A 6,000-nucleotide genomic window follows, 5' to 3' on the forward strand; every position below is an offset into this window, starting at 1 on the left:
TGATTGTTGCAAATTAATTGGAGAATAAGTAGAAGTTGGCGCTTTTTTAGTGGTACAAAACAGACAGTCTGTATTTACTGTTGCTTGCTTGACATTAACATATCCATAAACAAGAAGTTAATGTTAATGGATTATGTGGGGCATTCAAATAAAAATGAGGCAGGTAGGGAAAAAAGTTAGCACACCATTTATTATTTCAAAAATAATTGCCATATCTGTTAGTACATTTGTCCCACTGTGAGATAAAATGGTCACTGCCTTTGTGGAAAAAAGTTTTTGGTTGCCCACAGAAACTGCGAGAGTATGGGAGAGGAAACAATATTCATGGCGATAGTTTCAGATGCTGCAGCGGTGTAACTTCCTGTTCAACTTCTGGTCATCTGACAGGCTAGGGGGAACCCACTTTGCACAGACTTCCCAGAACATGAGATGCTGTGTCATGATGACATGAGCAGTATCGTGACTGATGCCCAACATGAACAAAATGCCTTCCATTGTCTGTCACCAGTCATTTCTGATGGCAGCATCCACCACAGCAATGACAGAAGGGGCCTGTCATGGTTGACTGCTGTGTTTCAGTTACACCAACCGTCTCTGAATTATTTCTTCCATGCAAACACACACACACACACACGTGAGATACTATGTTTGCTATACTCAGCAGTTATTTGGGCATAAATTTCACTTCTGGATACTCCTTCCGCCATCAAAAACCCCACTACAAATATTTCCCAGGGTCCGTAGTGCAGTTGGATGCACACTTGACTCGCTGGCCTCATGTCGAGCATGTCGAACAGACAAATCGCAAAGCGGTGAACGTTTGTGCTGTCCCTTCGTTATTCCCAATGTAGGGCACTTCCATACATACACCTAGCTGCGTCAGCAACATTCGCACTATGCTTTTTATCTAGGCACCTGACTACAGTGAAGATTGATGCTTTCATGCTGCTAGCAGATATTTAAATTTCATAAGTTGGTCAGTTTGTAGAAGAAGTGACAAGTAAGTAACAGTTTTCATTTTCTTTTGAATTTGCAAGACTTCTCTATTTCGTCATTAATGTATGCTCGCTGTTAGTCAAATACCTTTTCACCAGAAGACAATATCACTGTGAACACAAGACACAAAGGCAGTTGGTCGATAAAATTTTGGGCATGCAGCCACATAAATTCGACTTCTTCTTCTAATACTTCAGCTGAATACCATCCAGCCATCTTCAGAGTGAGCCGAGGTGACTGACGCTCCAACACTTGCTCTGTCCTTTTAAACCCGTGGACTGCACCACTGTGCATGTGGTCACAGTTATACAAGGCACCAGAGACATCAATCGGCGACAAAGAGGTATGGTATATGCATGGAAATAGACGTATGGCTGCGCAGTCAATCCACGTGGTGATATCTGTGTATCACTGGAAGCTGCACTGTTGTGACGTCTTTATGATTTTATTACAGAAATTGCCGGATTCCATGATTTGCTATCTCTAGTAATTAAATTCACCACCAACAGTATTTCAATTGCTTCCTTCACTACTGAGTCCCAGAAAGATGAAGTCGATAGTAAAATTTCGACATTATCGTACACCATAGAGTGTCCAGTGTCAATACAGATCTCTGCCACCATAGATTTATGAGTTTGTAAGAGCCAGGTGTACCTGCAGTGCTCTGTGCATCTCTCGTACGTGTCAACTGTCCAATGTGTGAACGGCCACATTCACAGGGGATCTTGTAAACCCCAGGCTTCCGAAGCACCAAATCATCTTTAACGGAACCCAGGGGTGCTGCTGTGTCTTTGGTGGAGGGCGAAAAATCACTTTCACTTTGTGCTTACTGAGAATCCATCCTATTTTTGACAATAGGCTTCCCACATACGGCAGATTCTAAAAAAAAGTATTTGATAGACCTCTTCATCGATTATATCATTTAGTCAACAAAGACCATGCCAGGACATCCAGTCACCTTCAGCTAGAGTGCAGTAACCCTAATAAAGGCTTCCTTACAGAGATACTATTTTGTTGAGTGTAAATATGGTTCTGGCAGAAAGTACATAATTTAGGAATAAAGGTTACTGCTCATCACATAGTTGAGGCACTGACCAACCCTACGTCACACCCACTTCCAACCTCTTGTCATATGAGTGCAGTAGAACACCCAGGTGCAAGAGCTATCCGATTCACCCACCCAACACTTCCTACTCCAGGCTTGCGGCAGGCTAATCCTATCCCATCGGAGGCAGGACCACCTCTGAAAGCAGCCATGCCATATACTAGCTTTGCTACAGTTTCTGCACCACATTCTATGTGAGCAAGACCATCAATCAACTGCCCACGCAAGTGAATGGTTGCTGCTAAACTGCGACCAGGAGCATCATTGATCACCCAGTGATAGAATATGCTGCCAAGCATAGTTTGCTAGACATATTACTGACTCATATAAAAATGACTGTAGGGCTTCATCTTTATCCCACACTGAAAGAACACACATTCTTTTTATGTAACCTGTAAATAATGTTTAGATAACCAATATCTGCAAAAAAGTCTTGCCTATTTGAGTAGTAAATTGTTTAGGTCTCTTTGATGGTCTTATCTATCTCAGACCATTCAGACGTACGGTATGTACAATAGCTGGGCAGTGTGCCAGCCAGGGGCAGCTCTGTCTGGTGTGAAGCCTTTTAAAGCTAGTATATGTAAGGAGTATAGTATTAGCTTGTTCTCGTAGGTAATTCATTAACATTTCAAAAGTTGTTGGCTATTTGTACTGAAAAACATTAATACTTCTTCATGCAATTTTAACCTTTTGTGTTTAACTATTGCTTATGCTGTAAGTTAATCATAAATAACAGTGGTTTTCCTACATAATACGTTGCTTTGTTGTGGTGGTGGTCTTCAGCCTGAAGGCTGATTTGATGCTGCTCTACATACAACTCTATCCTGTGCAGGCCTCTTCATCTCTGAATAACTACTGCAACTTACATCCTTTTGAATCTGGTTATTGTATTCATCTCTTGGTCACCTTCCACATCCGACCCCCCCCCCCCCCCCCCCAACGCCGCACTTCCCTTTACTAGGAAACCGATGATCCAATAATGTGTCTCACAAGGAACCCCTTGACTGCGAGGTCACAAGATCAGTCTGTAGTAAGGCTCATTTGAAAGTGTTGTGTTAAAAGGCCGACAGAAAATAGGTATCCAAGAGATGCAGAGATCAACCTTCTATGCAATGTATGTATTACACTTCACAAATTGGACATTGTCCACATTCGAGAAATGTTTAAAACAAACCATTAATTTACATCAGGATTGAAGGCAAACTCCTTGGGAGTTACAAACCGTGCAAGACGTTCAGCTAACTATCCACTCTTAAAGACTGACTGATGAGGACTGACAGAGTGTGATGACATGCAATCAAATGCAAAATACTCCGTTGTGGAGCCTATCATGAAACTAGTATCATGTAATGTGTAGCTACAGGTAGTATGATGATGTGTTTTGCAGGCACAGAAAAAACAAACATCCAGAGAATTAATTTGTCCAGTGGTTCCAGGTAGTATGCACTGCAACATCACACACTTTCCAGCATAAATAATTTGCTCTAAAGCAGTATGATTTCTATATGCAGACCAGGAATCAAGCAAAAGCTGTTGGCCAAAAGCAGTGCTCGTACCATAATTGTAGTTCTCTTATGCCCACTCTTCCTTGCTGTGACGTAAATGTTCCCTACTTCCTTTGCAAGATTATCCAACAAGAAAGAATCGTAGGGGGGCAGAGCGCCTCGAACTTCTCACAGCCCAATAAATAACTTTCCAGCCAATTTACCATCCAGATTAATATTTGACGTAATTGTATATGAATCCATTAAGGCATTGATGTTAGTTGATCTTAATACAACTCTCTTTGTACATCTAATTTCCAGGCTTCCTTTCATATACACCTCCTTGTCAAGTCCTGATTGGTTGGAGTTGAAAACAAATTCCTTGTTGAACAATGGGATAAGTTTGCTTATCTCATCTACGAATTTTTGAGCCGATTCTGCAGTTTGCAGTGCTTCGTCAAGTTGACACTTTGTTCGGAATTTTGTTATATCTTCCAATTATGTAGCACTGTTTGAAGCTATGCAGCCATCCTTTTTTTCCCTTGAAATCACTGTCACCTATGTCACCCATGATTTGATGTGCACAATGTAGTTGGTCACTGCCATGCACATCCTGTAAATTGTATCTAGCATCCTTGAAACATGCCAGCCACAGTGAAAATAATCAATTTTTGAAGATATAATGTGTTATATAGATTTAAAAAAATCTACTCACCAAGCAGTGGCAGGAGAACACAAATAAAAACCTCTTCTTTTGTGTGTGTGTGTGTGTGTGTGTGTGTGTGTGTGTGTGTGTGTGTGTGTGTGTGCGCGCGTGCGCGCGCGCGTTTGTTTTTGCTCTTGCCACGGCTTGGTCTGTAGATTCTTTTTATCTTCAAAACACCAGTTTCTGTAACAAGTGCACCTTGTCCTCCCGTGAATATCCATAGTTTTTCTTATGCACTTCACAGCCATAATGCTGCAGACTTACTCGAAATCTCTTCATAAAATTTTTTCTGGAGATGATCTTCCACGTACATAATTATGTTTTATACCCGCTCCTCGGACAACAATTATTCTTTACTACGTTTCACCGGAGACAGGACTTCTAGCTCTCTGTCCGGCAAGGATGATGAACTAGGTGGCTTGAAGCCTGTTTCAGTATCACTTTCTTATTAAGCATGTATTGTTGTCATTGTACTCCTGATGTACATTGTCTGCACATTCGGGTGTATATGACACTGCACATTCCACAGACTCATCTTGAAGAAATGCTCATATTTCATCCACCACTTCTTTCGCACTCTGTGAATTTCCTTGGATTGCTTTGTGATGAAATGTCAACTTCGGCAACTGTAGTTGTAGATATATTGCAATGTTTGCTTTGCTTATTGCTGCCATTGCTCTGTTTTGTTTCAGCACCACTAGCATTGTAGCACTGTTGTGAGTTGCTCGTCGACTAAGCTGTTCAACCAAGCTCTGTAGCCTCATGCTGTGCTCAGCATTGGATACCTCCAGCCCCACACCCCTGTTGCCATTAGCAGCTAATATTGTGGTTGCATGGTTGACAATAAGCAGGGAATAGAATGCCATAAATATCATTGGCTGTTTGTGACCTCACACTCAAGGGATTCCTTGTAAGAATGTGTCCTATCGACTGATCCCTTCTTCTGGTCAGGACGTTTGACAAGTTTCTTTTCTTCCCAGTTGTATTCAGTACCATCTTCATCAGTTACTTGATCTATCCACCTAATTTCCATCAATCTTCTTGATCACCACATTTCAAATCATCGTGTCTAATTATTTATCCATATATGGCTGCACTCTGTACAAATACTTTCAAAAAAGACTTCCTAACAATGGAATTTGTATTGCGTGTTAGCAAAGTTCTCTTCTTCCCAAATGCTTGTCGTGCCATTGCCAGTCTACATTTTATAGTTTCTACTTTGGCCATCAGCAGTGATTTTGAATCCCAGACAGCTAAATTCGTCTACTACTTTTAGGGTCTTGTTTCCTACTCTAGTTTGCTCAGCTCACCTAATTTAATTTGACTACATTCCATTACTCCTGTTTTGCTGTTGTTGATTTTCATCTTATAGCTTCATTTCAAGACTCTGCCTATTCCACTCAGCTGCTCTTCCAAGTCTTTTGTTTTCTCTGGCAGAATTGCAATGTCATTGACAAACCTCAAAGTCTTTATTTCTTCTCTCTGAACTTGAACTCCTACTCCAAATTTTTCTTTGGTTTCCTTAATTGCTTTACACAATAATGTGCTGATGACCTTTTTTTTCATTTGATGATTGTTCACCACTTATGCAGTTGTTGGCATGATGCTTAATTTCAAACAAATTTCATTGTGAAAAAGAAACAGTCTTTAATGTGCAGAAGCATTCATTTTTTTCTGTTTTTAAGTTATGGCATTTTCTTTGAGACAAA

This window comes from Schistocerca gregaria, chromosome 2, assembly GCF_023897955.1.
Source record: "Schistocerca gregaria isolate iqSchGreg1 chromosome 2, iqSchGreg1.2, whole genome shotgun sequence".
NCBI lineage: Eukaryota > Metazoa > Arthropoda > Insecta > Orthoptera > Acrididae > Schistocerca > Schistocerca gregaria.